Raw genomic sequence first — 18150 nt, 5'->3', positions numbered from 1 at the left:
AGTATGCTTGCTTGCATACACTCCCTCCCTCCCTTTGCCCCTCCCACTTATTTGCTCCTCCTCTGTTGTCTCGACCCCTGCAGGACATGTGCACATGTGTACATGTGTGAGTATGCATGCGCGTACGTGTGAGTATGCTTGCTCTCATGCACTCACTCCCTTCCACTCTCCTGCTTACTTGCTCCTCCTCTGTTGTCTCGACCCCCGTGGGTCATGCGCACATGTGCACACGTGTGAGTCTGCATGCGCATGCATGTGAGTATGCTTGCTTGCATGCACTCACTCCCTTTGCCCCTCCCACTTACCTGCTCCTCCTGTGCTGCTTCGGCCCTGCAGGTTGCGCAGCAACTGCACAGGAGCTGGTGCAGTCACTTCAACTGCCTTGGGGGAGGGGCATCCACTGCCTCGGTCCCTTGCATTTTACACAGAGGCTGCCCCGGCTCCTTGGTCTGGTGCGTCCACTGTGTCAGGGATGGGGCAGCTGCTGCCTCAGCCCCAGCAGTTCGCGCAATGGCTGCCCATGCCTCAGGGTTCAGTGCGACTACTGGCTGGGTCCTCCATCTTCTGGTGTGTTTTGTGGATGGGACAACAGATGTCACGTCCATCTACATTTCATTTTGATGAGGCGTGCCAGAAGATGTGTCCCACATCAATAATAAACTGCCCTTGTGGAGTGAAAGTGTTATTGCATGTGATAATTTAGTTTCCCAGAGTATTTTTGTATGCTTGCACATTTGTAAAATTATGTCAGGCAGCCTCTGAATAAACCCACTTCCACTGTCTTGCCGCTTCTGAGTAGAAGTCTATGCTAGCCTAGAGATTTAATGATCTCCATTAGCTTAATTAGCACACACACACACATATATATACTTGGAAAATCAGCAAGTACAATTATGCTTATTCTTAACCTATGCATGTAATGCATTTTAATAAGGCAGCATGCTACATTCTCCCAGCCCTCAAAATGTGTGTGAGATGGTAGAAATTAGACATATGTATTTGAAACAAGGTATCTGATGTCATACATTTGATTGAGCAGTGCAGTTGGATTATTTATATACATCTTCAAAGAAAGCAACAGAGCCTTCCTAATTACCCCTGTGAGAAAGATTCCACTTTCCACATTTCCAAAAACTGGTGCCTCTTGAAGATTTGAGACCAACATTAGTGCAGAAATGCCAGCTCTCAGGGGTAATGTATAATTGCACTTTTATCAGAAATCATACCACTTCTCTTGCACAGACTTATTGTCAATATTTTGACTCACTGAAAGCATCGCCTAAAACGGCAGTTCTGACTTGTCCCCAAGTAAAGGCGAAAAACCCAACAGGAGCCACACAGAAGGCTGTGAGGCATAATTCAACATCTGGGCTCAGACACTTGAAGAAGAAACACAATGGGATTAGTGAGACCGATCACACAAGTGCTTTGAATTAAGATGCCGGAATAACAGAAGCTTCTGAAGGAAACTGATCCAGGTGATTTCATAGGAGAGGTGTGCTCCAGAAAAATACAAACAAGGAGAGACCCAGATCAAATACTAGTGAATTGCTGGTTAGGAGAGCATTTTCTCACTTTCCATTCTTCACCTGCAGTATGGTTGTTATATCAGCAACGCAACCTGAAGGTTACATGGTAGAGCTCGTGTGGTGTAATTGAGTTTCAAAAAAGAATCTGGCAGCCAGAACTCCCAGACCACACCTGTCAATGAACCATGGACAGATACAGGGACTTTGTTTCATGGAGTTAGGCTCGCCTGAGGGTTCTTCTTCCCCTGGGCTCCTGAAGTGATAGGAAGGGGGTTGTTGGTAAACAACAACAACAAAGCAGATGGGAGTGGGGAACCAGACCCAGCTCTCTTGCCTTGTTTTGCTCTGTTTGGTTGATTTCATTCTTTCTTCTTCTTCTTCTTCTTCTTCTTCTTCTTCTTCTTCTTCTTCTTCTTCTTCTTCTTCTTCTTCTTCTTCTTCTTCTTCTTCTTCTTCTTCTTCCTGGAACTGTAGCTAAACTGAGAGAGAAAATTTAAAGCTTCTATCACTGGAACAAGGGAGATACAAGTCTGATGTTCAAAAATATAAGCCCTCACTTGTTCTTTTCTTAAACTCAGGAGAATGGAAGACTGGCTGCCTTTTCTGCTGCTAGGGTTCATACAAATGTTGCCAGCAGGGGACATAAGCAACAACAAATGAAATAATTTTTCAAAAATTTGATTCTCATATTTCTGTCACTCATGCATACACTTCACACACACACACACACACACACACGCACACGCACACGCACACACGCACACGCACACTTGCTAAGCTCCATATACAGACATATGCATCCCATTGGGAAATATGACTGAGTGAGTAAATGGCTGTTTCAGCAGAGATTCTTCACATTCCAGCCTTCAGTGACCCAAAGCTAACATGCAGTTTCTAAATGGCAGCTTAGCTGTCTGCCTTGGAGAGATGCTTCCTAAGCTACTCTTCTTCCGTTTAGGACAGGCTTTATCAACCAGGGTTTCTTCATGGCCTCGAGAGGGTTTTCCAAATGGGTATGACCATATATGGTCATGTTGACTGCTCTGCCTTCTTACAATGGCCAATGTTGGGCTTGGAGGGGGGGAAGGTCCTGGGTGAGCATGTACACATCTATGTTTCCCATCCATATTCTGCAATATTGTGCCACCTCTGGGGTTTCTCGAAGCCTGAAGAATGTTTCAGGGATATCTCAAAGATAAAAACGTTGAGAAATGCTGGCTTGGGAAATGGATGCACTGGGGCTTTCTAAACTTGCACAATCCTCCTTTATTATTCCACTTCCCAAAAGGGTCCCTTGGGGAGTGACACATTCTAGGGCCACCCGTGGCCTGTGCCTTGTATAGTATTGATCTACTCAGCACGGACTGAGCATGCTTGGGAAGGAAGAAGTCTCTTTTCAAAGGTACTCTATAAGAGCAGACCCCAGCCAATCCGTTCAGAAGTCAGTCCCACTTTACTCAGCAGATTCTCAGAACTGCAGCGGACAAATACCACAATTGGGTTAAGAACCCAGCATTACTTGGAAACTTCATTGTTAGTATGAAATGCACTATCTTAATGGATATCCTTGATTAATATTATTTTTCCACACAGAGAAAGATTTGAGCTGAGCTGTCAGGCCTTTTGCTTTTGTCTTGCAGTTTATGCAGTTTCCTTGTGTCATCGCAACAAAAACAGGTAATCACAGACTGCCACAGCAGCCTGCTAGGACAGAACAAGGCTGTTTTCAAAACTGTAGATGTCGCTGGATCCATCTGTGCTTCCTGCCTGTTGATTCATTAATCAATAGTAATAAATATTACAGAAAGGAAATTCTCCCAGTGCTTCGGTCGACTGTTTCAGTTCTGTTGCTTCAGATCTGAGGCTATTAGATTAAGCTTCAGACACTGTCAAAAATATTGATATTTCAAAATGCTGGACATTTGTGAGGAAATGCTGGGGAAATCTGTGGAAATCTGGAGGTGGGTAACACAGGAAGAAACCTAGAAACAGAACAATATTTTTGGAAGACTGTTTAGATAGAAGTACAATCACTCCTCAATTTTTTTCTCTGTTTACATTTGTACTCTGCTTTTCTTCTGAATAGGGACTTAAAGCAGCAGACTTCATACCTCTGTTTCATCTGACCACTACATATACTGCCTCAAAATGGCAGTCAGTATTTGTGTGAAGAACAGATTCCAAATCTGGTAGAACCAGAACGTTCTGCTGAGTTCGTTCTGTGTGACTGCAGAGAGTAGCACCAGCATCAAACAGGCTACACATGGGTCAAGCAGGCAGCAACAGTTCTGTTTACAGTAGGCCAGAAGCAAGCGTGACTCAACTCTCTTTGGTCTAGTGCCACTTAGAGGCTCAGTGGGAAATCAATAGCCTTTGAAGGGGAAGCACATAGATCTTCAGCATAACCAGCGCATCCAAGTGGTGAGGGTTTGGCAAAGGAAATGTTCCCCCCCTCCCATGCTGTTGTTGTCTGACTCCAAGGCAGTCATTCCTTCTGGGAATTGAATAACAGTGGCTCAAGGATGTGTGTGTGTGTGTGTGTGTGGGGGTACTGTCACCACTGGACTTCAGAGTGAATTGCAGAGAGTCATGTGGGGAGGGAGCACATAGCCCTGTCCCATTTGTGCTGCCCTCAGCTCCAAGGGGCTGCAGACTGAGGACTGTGGCAGCACCAGTGCACTTCTTTGGAACAAGGGAGGAGATAATAGGTGGCAACTAATGCCAATTCGGTGACCCAAGTAAGCATTTGCATAAATCAGCCTTTCTCAATGATTTTACCATTGAGAAACCCCTGAAATATCCTTTAGGCTTTGAGAAATCCCAGAAGTGGTGTGATCATGTAAAATATGGTTCTGAAGCACAGCTGTGTACGTGCCCACCCAGGGCCTTTCCCCTTCCCACCACCTCCAGGCCCATAATTGGCCATTGTCAAAAATTCAGTCAGAGTACTTCAGCAGTGGAATTGGCTGCCTAAGGAAGTGTTGAGCTCCCCCACGCTGGCAGTCTTTAAGCAGTGGCTAGACAGAACCTTATGTTGGATACATTAGGCTGATCCTGCATTGAGCAGGGGGTTGGACTAGATGGTCCATATGGTCCATTCCAACCTTAGGAGTCTCATAGAATCATAGAGTTGGAAGGGGCCATACAGAGTCTAAGGTTCTATGGTTCCTGAGTGGCCCATTTTGTTGATTGTACTGACTCATGATGCATATTCCACATTGAGTCCCTGTGATAAAGGCAGATTATACAGAATGTTAGGAAAGCAAACTAACAAACCAAAAAAGAAAGCAAAGAGTGAGATCTACTGGCTCTGCTGGAGCTGGGTTTGACAGGTTATCCAGTCACTGATCCCCACATTTCCCCACATTTGTGATTTTGGAAAACAGTCCACGCAATGCCAAGCCCAGGTCATGGTAGCCTTTCTCTCCATGCACTCATCTCCTGCAGCGCACAAACTCATGTAGCCATTTCCCAGCGTGAATTGGCTTGTGGATTTCAGATTGCGCTGCAAACCCAGCAGACGCGATACAAAACTGCATATTAGAAATCTCTACAATTGAACAGAGTGCCTCTAGATTATACTTGCCAATTAAAACATCCTCTGCATCTCCCCCCAAGGCATAGTTTGTCAAGGAATTCATGCCAGTCTTTTGTCGGCAGTCCAACAGGACTTATTAAAGCATATACTCAGGCCTCCAGTAGCAGTCGGCATGTTATAAACCTTTAATTCCTATTTCCTTGGATACTCAGGCTTAATCAATTTTAATTTGAAAAGGTAATTGCAGAATCCCCCGAGACCCCCCTACAAACAAAACACCCTCCCAACTTGATAATTATGTACAGTATAATCTGTGATAAACTGATTCAAAGAGGAGAGGTTGAGTTCAGGGAAGCAGGGGGATGCTGATAGCACTTTGCCTTTTTTGTCTAAACATTTGGTTGCTCTAATTACCAGCCGGAGAGAAAATGAACAAAAGAAAGGGCTTACAAAGGGCTCATTTTAAAACAATGTGTTATTAATGGATGAATCACACTGGTGTCAATGGTTTGATGCTCTGCCCCTTCTGGCCAAATCCCATAGATGCCGACACGGCAATGGGCACAACCCTTCAGAACTGGGCCTGAGACAAAGGAGACATCGGGAAGGCCAGCCTTTCCCACTGCAGAGTTGGCTGGGCTTAACTCCATATCCCACATGATTATATTTGTTATTATAAAAGGCCAGTGTAGTGTAGTAATTAAGAAGGGTGGCTTCTAATCTGGCAAGCTGGGTTTGATTCCCCGCTTCCCCACATGCAGCCAGCTGGGTGACCTTGGGCTCACCACAGCACTGATAGTGCTGTTCTGACTAGGCTTCAGCGCTTTGGCTGCTTCGGAGGACATTCTAGCACGAAGTGGCTGGTGCCGTGATGCGGGGGGGGGGTGGCGGGGAGGGGAGGTGGCGGCGCACCACTAGGCACACGGACAGAGCTCCACACCTGCATGCAGGCACCGGCGCCACCCCTCCCTCCCACACCATGGCGCTAGCCGCTTCAGGCTGGAGTGGCCACCAAAGCACACAAGCCTAGTTCTGACTGAGCAGTCCTCTTGTCAGAATTGTGTCTGTTGTGGGGAGAGGAAGGGAAGATGATTGTATGCTGTTTTGAGACTCTTTCTGGCAGTGTTTTGAGACTCTTTCGGGCAGGGTATAAAACTCAACTCTTCTTCAAACAGGAATTGTAATTCTTAAACAGTGTAGTCTGAAACAAATAAGAATTTTTGAGGAAACATTAAGGAAAGAAACAGACTGCCTTGATCATGGGGCTGCAAGGTTGCCAACCTCCAGGTGGGGCCAGGAGAATTTTCAGGATTACAGTTGATCTACAGTTCTTGTTGAGAAAATGACTGCTTTGGAGGGTTAACTCCCTCTCCTCCCCAGGCTCCACGCCCAGACCTCCAGGAAGTTTCCCACCCAGAACTGGCAACCCTACCCTTGTTGAGAAAGAGAAGCCATTGTGTCTTCAATTCCCAGAGAGACAATAGATGTAGTGCCATCATTCCCCCTACCTCCTGCCACTCCACTGAGCAAGTGCAAAGGGATGTGGAGTGCAGGCAGGAGTTTGCCTGCAGTGAGTCAGCAAGTGGCAAGCCTATTTCCAGAGCAGTGGCCATTCCAGATCCAGGTCCATGCTTTATTCTCAGGTAGCAACATGGGGCCTAATAAGCTGCGAGGACATGGCAGGAAGTCTCATGACATTGCAGTCATGTGACAGGAAAGGGGTAGTCAGAGTTCAAGAGCCTGCTGAATCCTTTCACCAGCTGCATGAACTCACTTCACTGTCTTGTTGTTTCTCTCAGGATGTGTGCAGACATCGTCACGATAATTCACTTAGGGCTCCTAACCCAGAAGGTGGGTTCCACAGTCAACATGTAGGTTCTGCCTCATGACCACTAGTCTAGACTGTTTTTTGTGAAATGGTTCTAGTTATATACAGAGGTGACCCAATTAGGGCTGCCCATTTTTGGCTTGGGAAACTCATGCAGATTGGAGGACAGTGCTCGTGAAGGGGTGGAGGATCAGTGGGGATGTGATGCCATAGCCTCTACACACTGAACTGCTACTTCCTCACATTGATCTCTGTACAATTCCCATGAGCCCCTGCCAGCATTTGCTGGCAGGGGCTCATGGGAATGTAGTCCATGGACATCTGGAGGGCCAGTTTGACTACCCCTGATCTAGACTTCCGGGAGTACTCCAGGTCCCATACTAAAACTGGTCCCTGTATTGTCAGGTTTTTTATTTTATTTTATTTTATTTTATTTTATTTTATTTTATTTTATTTTATTTTATTTTATTTTATTTTATTTTATTTTATTTTATTTTATTTTATTTTATTTTATTTTATTTTATTTTATTTTATTTTATTTTATTTTATTTTATTTATTTGTGGGGAGAGGAAAGGGAAGGTGACTGTAAGCTGCTTTGAGTCTCCTTCGGGTAGAGAAGAACAGCATATAAGAACCAACTCATCTTCTTCTACTAGGTTGTCTACTAATGTCCACTTCATGCTGATCCTAAATCTAAATTCTTGGGGAGTTCTCTTGTGGAGTACCATGGACTAATAGACATAGATAAAATGTGCTTGCTTTGATCAGATATTGACCCTCATGTTGCTCACAAGGTATCTCTTTTTGCAGTGTCTGCAAAGGAAATTAGATCGAGAGTTGTGACTAATGATTTTATTGCCAATTTAATGTGAATTTTAAGGTCACATGATGGCAGGGATTTGTGTATATTGGTCATCTGCTTTGAAACATTTTACAATGGCCTAAGGCCATGAGCAGTAAAACTGATGATGATGATGATGATGATGATGATGATGATGATGATGATGATGATGATGATGACGACGACGATGATGATGATGACGACTAGTGTCCACAATGCTACCTGGATAGCTTGAGTTGCCCATCTGAGTGTTAACCACTGGGGAAGTGGGGAGTCATCATTGCCACACAGGCTGGGGGCTTCCTACGTTGTCCAATGCTTGGCTCTCCAGCAGCTCTTTAACATAAATATATGATTAATATAAGCCTTTATAGTGGGCATGATGCAAATAGTCTGAGCAGCCCTTTACGTTCTATTGACTGTTCATTGATATGTTTCTAGCATTGGAAAGGCATGTGAGAAGTTTTATTAATATAGCCATCCTGTGTTGTTTCCTATGGGGGTGGGTGGGGTGGAATTCCATGCTTTCTCCAGGCCAAAGACTAGCAAGACCAACAAAACCAATTTCAAATGACAGAATCCAAGCCAAACCAACCTACAATTCAATACCAAGCCCTGGCAATTAGACAGATACACAGTAAAATTAAAGACAGTACCATGAGCTTTAAAACGCTGGCTTCTGGGATTCTTCGTTACTCCCAAATATTTCTGATTTCCCCCTTCAGGAGGTCTCCTAGGTAGTTGAGAGAAATTAGCTTAAAGGAGATGTTGCAAGAGGTGTATAACCGGGATCTCCACCAATGTTTTTGAGGATCGTTTCTCAAAATGACTGGAAAGGTTTTTATTAAAGGTAAATAAGTGGGTACAAGACACACAAAACACACTGAAACAAACATAATAGGCTAATTAATAAAATAATAAAGGAAAGGGGAGAGAGTATTTGGGGGAAGGCAATACTTACTAATCCAGCCAAAAAAAAAAGGTCCACAGGGTCAGCAACAAAATGACCAGCATTTCATGGAAAAAGAGGAAATGCCCACACACAAGTAGGGATGTATGTATGGAGCAGAGAACACACACACACACACAGAGGGATGGGGCAAGATTATTCTCGAGATAGGGTAAAATGCTCCCCAAGGAGCATCATCATCATCATCATCATCGGCGAGATGGTAATCCATGTTTTTATGTTTTTACTCTGTTGTGAACCTCCACGAGCCGGCCGGTCCGGGAGTTGGCGGTATAGAAATTTAATAATAAAATAAATAAATAAAAAGGTCAGCCACTCTTTCCTGCACAGTTTAAACTATACGTCCAGACTTGTCTCTGGAGGCTTGCTCTGGCCAGCATCCGTTTCTGGGCTCTGCTGGGCTGGACAGTGCCTTTGTACTTATGATCTGGCTGACACCTATTTCTGTGTCATTTTCGGTCAGGCAGTGTATTGCATTTTAAATCTGACATGATATTGAAGGAAGGGTGTTTATGATTTATGGTTATGCCTCTCAATGAGAGGAGTGGCCTGACTTCTAACACCTTACCTGACAGAGCGCACTCTATTGTTTGTGCGGCTCAACAGGTAGAACGGAGGTGTATTATTGAGTTGCCCCTTGTCTCATGATGAAGAGATTAGCAGTGCTTAGCAAACAGTTGCACTTTCCGAACGCTTTGTACTCATTGTTGTGGCCTTTACTTAGTCCAGGTTCAAATCATAGTAAATAATGAATAAAAGAGGGAGAGAATCAATAGGCATACAAAGTCACTGACTGGGACACAATCTTTTGTGAATGAATGCTTGTGGCCGACTCTTATGACTCAGGATTGACCTCCGCTATTGACTCCCTGTGTCTGCAGTCAATGACCTTCTTCAAATTAATGGAATAAATCCCAATTATTTTTACAAGAATAGACCATGGGTAATTGTCAGGGCTGATTCATATGAACAAGCTTGTATGCGGATAGTATCTTAGGGTAACTGAATAAGGACCTAGATAGAAGATTTATTACAGTACTTGATCAGAGTACAAAATATATACAGATTAAAATAAATTAAAACTAACAATGTTAAAATTTAAGATTGGATAATCTAAAATACAAGTAGCACAATCTTTGGTATATTTCCTCTAGATTCCTTTGGGACATTCCTAATCTTGAAAGCCAACCTACCAAGTTTGGCTACTGCAGAAATTAATACTTTATTTTTTATCAGACAGCATTTTCTTAAGTGTACCAGAAGTCTGCCTAGTTAGTGGGAGAGATGTTGTATGTTCTTTCCTAATTTGATTCTATAGTTTACATTCAAAAAGCACATGCTCTGTTGTTTCTATACTCCCATCCTGACAGATGCATAACAACTGAATGAGTAATAAATTCTAGGGAGGAGGCTGTGTTTGTCTGCTGAGACAAAAACAGAAGTAATGTCAGTGAAAGTTTACACTGGCCATTTTTGTTTTTTCAAGATGGCTTTCCAGCCACAGCACTCCATACCCCTTGGTATAAAACCAAGCATAACATGCTTCCAACTGGGACTAAGTTTTCGAAAAAAATGTTTTCTGAAAAAGACAGGGCAAAACCAAAGTTTTGCAGAAAAGTGGTTTAATTATGAGAGGGCACAAAAAATTATCACCATCCTATATACCAGTGGTCCCCAACCTTTTTATCACTGGGAACCGGTCAACACTTGACAATTTTACTGAGGCTCAGGAGGGGGGAATAGTCTTTTGCCGAGGAACCTCGTTGCCACCACCTGAGCCCCTGCTCCACTTGCTTTCCCGCCAGTGCCCCTGACTTCCCGCCACCCACTGGGGGGCATTGCCAGCAGCAGCTGTGCAGTCCCACACTGAGGGGGAGCCCCAGCCATGGCAGCCACCGGAGAGCACCAAATGTGAGCCAGCAGCAGAGTGGCAGGGCAGCCCCCGAGGAAGCAGCTGGTGAGGAGAACGAGGAGGAGCTGCGGCCCGGTACCGACTGATCTATGGACCGGTCCCGGTCTCCAGACTGGGATTTGGGGACAGCTGCTATATACCACACATAATTTTAGAAATATTTATTATTTCCCCCTTAAACTAAAAAAACCCAACCCAATGTTCAACTCTTTGCTCAATTTAGTTGACCTTTTCTTCAGCCTGAACGTTTTTGGAATAACTGTTTTAAAAAGGGAGAATACAGAGAAAGGGACCCATAAAGGGTTGATCAAACAGACCTTAGCATTCCTTACACCCAAAGCGTTCTTTAAAAGATTCTGTTCAGGAGAGCTGCTGTTTGGGCATTATCAATTTGCTCTGATCCGATTGTAAATCCTAACTTTTTAAATTGTGATGACCACCTTCACAAATACAAAGTCTGAATTCTGGACTCAAGAATAGATTGGCCCTCGTATTTATGGTGAAAATTGCTAGTAGGCCACTGACTGGGATCTCCTCACACCAGGCCATAATGAATAAACAATGTTTAGTATTATTATTAATAATAATAAATTTCACTTATATTCTGCTCTTCTCTACGGCTCAGGGCAGTTTACAGCATTAAAATACATGACAATGACTAGACATTCCACTCCACTCAAGAGCATTCCTTACGACTGTTCTGGCAAGTTACCCTCATCCCGTTCGTATTCCTTGTGTAAGCTTTGTTTCTTTGACCACGAAGAAGAAGAAGAAGAAGAAGAGTTGGTTCTTATATGCCGCTTTTCTCTACCCGAAGGAGGCTCAAAGCGGCTTACAATCACCTTCCCTTTCCTCTCCCCACAACAGACACCCTGTGAGTTGGGTGAGGCTGAGAGAGCCCCCATATCACTGCTCGGTCAGAACAGTTTTATCAGTGCCATGGTGAGCCCAAGGTCACCCAGCTGGCTGCATGTGGGGGAGTGCAGAATTGAACTCGGCATGCCAGATTAGAAGTCCGCACTCCTAACCACTACACCAAACTGGCAGTTTTGTAGGGGCTCCATCTGCCCCTAGACTGCCTTTCTTCTACCTGGATTCTTGAAGATTCATCCAGAGTTCTAGTCCTATCCCAAGGCTAATCCTTCCACCACTCCCACAGGAAAATTGCTGCTCTGCCTGGATTGTTCTCTTGCTAGTACAGAAATGTGTGTGTGTAAAAGCAGGAGTTCCACATTAAAAAAAATAAAAGAAAAAGTGATGGAATGGCAATATTAGAAAGAATTCAGGAACTTGTCTAGTAACAGGATACATGTGAAAGTTCAGCTACTTTTTACGTCTAACTCTGCAGAACTAGAATACTATTCACCACATCCCTTGTGGCAACATTATCTGAAACATCAATTTTAGCTTGCGCTAAAACTTCGTGTTGCTTACTCTTCTTATTGCCAACTCTTTCTGAAAATACAAAAGTGCTCCAACATATACATTCCATCTACTTTCCTTTCCCGTCCTTGGTTCAATGATACTTCAGCCACAGTCGTTTGGGACTAACTACAAAGAGACAGTATAACTAAACTCCATTTTGTCTCCTGTTCTAACGTTGTTGAAATGGAATGGGAAAAAATCAGCCAGATATTCAAGGATGTACTTCTCTGCCCAGAGAGATTTGGTTTTAATGGAGAAACCTGTATGAGGAACACTTTGAAGTATGTAAAATACAACATTAACAAACTGGAGGTGGATTGCTATGACAAAATCTTAGGTTTTGCACATTATACCTTGAGAATGTAACAAGCCTTAAACCAATGACCCAGAGAACTTCATCTAAAAACCACAAAGTTCTCCCACACAGAGTCCAGGGGAACCTCTTGTGTTGCCTTCATTCTCTACCATCCTTAATGATACTCAGATATTGTAACATGAGTAGTCATTGAAAGCCTTCACACTTGGAATACAACACATGCTGGAACAGAGCTTTTTCTAGTAGAACTAAGATGATGCTCTGAAGAACAATGAACACGTGTCTTGTCTATAGTAATATGGCCAAATGATTTCTTCAGGAAAATATTTTATCTATTTGAAATCCATCTGTCTCTTTTCTGGAACACCACAAATTGACATAACAAGACAAAGGTTTGGAATGCCTTGGATATGTCATAATCATGTTGCTATTGGAAATACTTCAAAGAGCAGATTCATAGCTTCGGGTGCTGCCGGATCCTTGCCTATGATTGAAAGTTCAGGTCTCCTCTTTTGCCAACTTTGGCTGATACACCCTTTATGTGCATTCTTCAGAATGCAAGATCTGCCCATGGTTATCCGTTCGTTGAGTAGATCCAGGCTAGATTATTGTACTGAACTTTACACAAAGCTGTCTTTGAAAATGGTCTAGAAACCTTAGCCAGTTGGGCATGCCAAGTGCTCACTTCCAGTGGGTAATCTCTCAGCATTGTGTTTGCATTCCTCCTTCCGCTGACATTTACAGAAGGGGAGGAAAGGGGGGGGAATGATGTCTGACCCAGAAGTGACATATGGGTTTCATTGTGGGGACTCCCAGAGCATCATCCAGAAGAGATGTTACTTATGGACCAGACATGATTCTCCCCAGTCCCAGGGAGCCAGATTCAGGGACCGAATCATTCCTATGCTAAAAGTTCTGTGCTGGCTGTTCACCTGTTCTTCAGCACAATTCAAGATGCTGGTTCTTACTTTTAAAGTGGTTTGATGCAGGGGTTTCTGAAGGACCATCTCCTCCCATGCCATCCAGTTTGCCAGCTATGGTCTTTCTCTCAAGCCTTGCTCTTCATGTTCTCCCTTCAGATGTGAGACAGGACTTTTTCAGTAGTGGTATCTCACCTGTGGAATATCCTTTCACTTGAGGCTCACCTGTGGCAGACCAAAAAACCCAACACTACTACATTTTACCCAGGCTTAACTAAGTTGTATAGTTTGTTTCTAGACTAATAGCTGTTTTAGGAGACTTGCTTAAAGCTGTGAAATGGTTTAATACCATGTTTATTATTTTGCTGGGTTTTAAATGATGGATATCTAAAAATATATTAGTTGCTAATAATGTATTATGTTTTATGTTTTTCTTATGCTTTGGAAGCTGCCTCCAAGAGGAAAGACAGCATAGACATTTTATCCTTATCCATTGTTCCTCTTAATATTTGTGAAACAGCCTGGGGGATGGAACATGTCCAGGGTGTCTGAGTTGGAATAGGGCCAATCAGGGTGCAGCCAGCAAAGCTGATTGGCCCGGCACCTACAGCTCTCACCCTCCCTTCCTGGACACTAGCCACTTTGCTCTCGGATGCTGCAGGAGCCAGCACGTGAGAGAAAGACACAGAGAGCCCTGCCAAACTGCTAACGAGCCCTGATTACCTGCTATGGTTCCTGCTGCGAGAGAGAGAGAGAGAGAGAGAGAGAGAGAGAGAGAGAGAGAGAGAGAGAGAGAGAGAGAGAGACGCCCCAAACTGCAAACTGCAAACGAGCCCTCATTTCCTGCTACAAACGAGCCCTGATGACCTCCTATGGCTCCTGCTGCGAGTGGGGGGGGGGGAGATATCTGCACCTGTTGGTGTCCCCTGGGTCATAGCGCCCATTTCATTCCTGGTTGCAATGGGCTTTCTTGCTAGTAAATAAATAAAAACTTGGTGACTGGAGTTTCCCATCCAAGTTTCCCATCCATGGTCACCTTATATCTGGATACCATATCAGGAAGCATTTTTTTCTCCAGCTGAGTCCTGCCAGTGAACCAGGAGGCTAGTAGCCTCCATTGCTGTGACCCAGAATGAAAACAGATGCTGATTCCTATTTCTTTACAATTTTGGAAACATGTTTGTTTTTCTGTTCAGGTGCTTTTCTGATGTTCGCTTTCCAACAGTGGTGTGTGGCTTGATTCCCTTGTTTGCACCTCCCAATGTACTCTGTAGGCACCTTTTTCGCTATGCGACTACTTAGCAGCTTGTCACACTGTGCAGAATAGATTGCAAGGGTTGATCTGTGAACTGTGGAGAAGTGGTTTTTGGAGCATTTTGCCAGCACTGCTGTTGGACCTGAAGACTCTTTGACCTCTTTCAGATTATCTTTAGACCGTAGTACAATTTTCCTCTGCAGTTTACTTGGCTGTGCATAAAGCTTGGTTTATTAGTAGATGCCATGTAATATAAAATAGTTTTTAAACACAATACAGTGCCTCATTTTCCCAAAAAGAACTGTGTTCTGAACGCCACTGTCATGTGCTCAAGGGCTGCAGAAGTGAAGAGAAGGGACTCCTAGAAACACTGTCCTTGAAGTTGAATGGGCACCAGAGGTTTGCCCCTGCTCCATCCCAGGAAGAGCATCTGTAATGAAAGGTCAGCTTGGTCCCAACTGAATACGAATGCTCACCTTGTTGCAACGCTGTCAGACTGATCTTCCTCATCTTCCTTTCCTTTTTATTCCTCTTCTTTGTGTGTCTTGTCTAAGGATGCCAGACTGTAACAATTTTGTCCAGTGCCCAATTCAGATTGAGACAGATTGGGCATGTGGATAAGGGACTTCTGCCTTTCCCCTTATGCTGTCTTCCTGACCTGAAACAATTCTAGGGGCCCACTGGAGAAATTCATGTCTGCTCTGTAATTCATTACTCTTTCCCCAAGGGGGCAGATACCATCCTCCCCCAGGACTTTTCCAGTTTTGGAAAACAATGTAGGAGTTAAGAAGAACCCTCACTCCCATCTCATTGCTACATAGAGTGGAGATTTCAGCCTCAAGTTGTGTTTGGAAGCCTGAGCCAGGAGCCTGGGTCTCTTGACTGATGTGAACCACTGTGGGAGACATGTTAATGCTGCTGCTAACATTCTTTTAAAACTGACCTGAAAACCCACACTTTGGATCTAGCGGCAAAGTTCATGGAAGGAACAGGTGGAGCATGTCTTTCCTTGCCTTCTTCTTTCTCCAGCAACTGGCCCTCTGAGCTGGAAAACCTCTTGGGAGAACCTCACAAAGTACTTGGAGCTGTAGCTATGAAGGAGAATCCAGCACAATGGCCTCATTCTTTCTCTTCTGCTAGCTGCTGGTGTCAATGGAAAAGGAGGAGGCGGTGATTTTATCTGATTCCCCAACAAGTTACTTGGGGAAGGAGAATATGCGGAAGGAATCACTCCATCATTTTCTTCTATGCATGTTTGCACTGGATCCAGTTTCCAGCATGTTACAGTTTGGGAGTGCCAATACATGCAGTTTGCCATTCTCCTCACAAAAACCCAACAGAAAATAGTCAGGACCTTAAAAGTTTGAGTGTCTGTATAGCATTAGAGGGTGTCACCCCAAGGGTCAGACATGACCCAGTGTTTGCACAGGGGATACCTTTACTCTTATAGCATTAGTTCATTACAAAATTATATGGCTTTTCTTGTACACAACTTAAACTAACACAATCAACGGAAGATATCTATTTATCAGTGGTTAGTTCTCTTCTTGGGGAAGGCACTGGAAAACCACCCCGTATTGAGTCTGCCATGAAAACGCTAGAGGGCGTCACCCCAAGGGTTGCACAGGGGATACCTTTACCTTTACCTTTAGTTCTCTTCTAAAAGCTGCCAAAAATTTAATGGTATGTTCAATTGTTAGCAGTAAGTTATTTTACAGCTCTTATTTTGTTTTTTTGTGTGGCTGCTGCACATGTCTTATGTTTAATGAATGAGTTTGTGTCATAATCAGACCTCTGAAGAAGGCCCTACATGGGCCGAAATGTGTCAGGTCTATACTTGATTTATATAACACTCTTCTTGCAATAGTCTGTGGGCTGTGTATGTATGTTTTTAACTTTTAAAGTTTTAAAGTTGTGCACAATAAAAGCCATATAATTTTGTAATTAACTGATGCTATACAAACTCTCAAACTTATAAGGTCCTGTTTGTTTTCAGTTGGGTTTTTGTGGGTCTGGTTCTAGATTCCCCCCTCCTTTGGCTCTTCTTTTTTCTTTTTGTCATTCTCCATTTCCCTCACACACACACAAACGCACTTAATTATTTTTTTAACCAACATAACTTGTGAAGACTGGAAAGAAGGCATGGGTGTTTGGGGGCTATAAATCTGTGATTACTGTACTGACTACTCTCACCAGGAGGTTCACAGAATATATTGTACACAGGATCCACAAACAATCCACAATCTGTGTGTGCCCCTTTATTGTTCACTCCCAAGGCAGAACGACAATGCATTGGCATGGAACCCCATAAAGATCTCTGCAGCTAGAAAGATTGCTTTATGTTTCTTGGTGTTTCATTTCAGCATGGTTCTTGTGATCTGACTTAGATTGATTTCCTTCTAAAAAAATGTTGAGTGCTGCTACATTAAGGAAAAGAAAAATGGGATTTTTTTTAAAGGGCAAGGAGGAACTATAACTATGCCCCACAGCAGTGTTTTTAAAAGCCCCAAGATCCTTATTTCCCATACATTTTCAGGGCCCCAAAATGTCTATCATTTCTGGGCAGTTCCTTTCATTATGTCTATATGTGTGCGTGTAAAATAATATCTAGTTGCAGTGGTTTTTTGTCAATCCCATAGGCTTTTCAAGGCAAGTGTAATTAAGAAGAGATGGCTTGACATTGCCTTTCTCCACGAAGTCTTCCTTGGTGGCTTCCTATTTAAGGAGTGACCCTATTTATTGAGTCCTGTGCTGTACTCAAGTATTGATATCTAATGAGATCAGTCTATACGATGTGGTTCCACATGCCAATATGCCTGTATAGCTAAAATATAGTAGTGTCATCTTGGCATATTTAAATTTTGACAGGTAAAGCTAAGAAATGTGCCCCAGAAACAGAACAGCCAATGAGAGTAATGCTCTGAATCCACTAGCAGGGGCTGGCTGTACTGAGGGGGTTTTGATGTTGAGGAACGCTACGTCTTGTGGGTTATTTTAGATAAAGGGGTAATATATATTGGCACAGAGCCAATCCCTTCCATCCCAGTTTGCATTCCCCTTTTAAATTTCCTGCTGGGAAGCCCAGCACAGCCAGGTAGGCGGGAAACTACAATCAGAATGGGAGGGGGGAATCCTATGTTGGGTGGTGGCCAGCCTCCAAGGATATTCGTTACAGAAACTATGTAATGTTTTTAACCACACTTTGGTCTTTCCTTGTTTTGTTTCTTGAGCTGAAAGAGAGTTACAGATACAAGATAAGGGATGGTTTTGTTTGCCACTACCATGTTTAACAAAACTATAGGGATCCTTTAAACTCATGCTTGAGTTGTAACTTGGAAATATACACACACACGCACTCATACACACAAAATTGTGGGTACAGGAGTCATAGGGATGGGGGGGGGGTTATCTTCCTTCATTGATAAACTTCAGGGATAGCTGAGCAACTCTCTGCTCCCCAAGCCTTGAATCTAACATCTTAGCCCCATGACTGCTAAGGACTGAGGACTAGGTAAACAGAAAAATTATCTAGCAGAAAGCTGAAAGGACTAGTAGGGGTGTGTATTCCGATATACCTGTGCCACAGATATACCTGAAAAATACCTTATTGGTATT

General features: G+C 43.5%; 1 protein-coding gene across 1 annotated transcript in view; it reads left to right on the top strand.

The window, feature by feature from the left end:
- Window positions 1-3168: 3168 nt before the first annotated feature.
- Window positions 3169-18150, top strand: part of LOC143840726 (uncharacterized) — a 31553-nt gene continuing 16571 nt past the window's right edge. The window contains exon 1 of the mRNA XM_077344265.1: window positions 3169-3206. The gene's annotated coding sequence lies outside the window, so the exon portion shown is untranslated. The remainder of the gene's footprint in view (window positions 3207-18150) is intronic.

Source organism: Paroedura picta, chromosome 6 (genome assembly GCF_049243985.1).
Source record: "Paroedura picta isolate Pp20150507F chromosome 6, Ppicta_v3.0, whole genome shotgun sequence".
Lineage (NCBI taxonomy): Eukaryota > Metazoa > Chordata > Lepidosauria > Squamata > Gekkonidae > Paroedura > Paroedura picta.
This window is presented reverse-complemented; position numbering and strand designations above follow the sequence as displayed.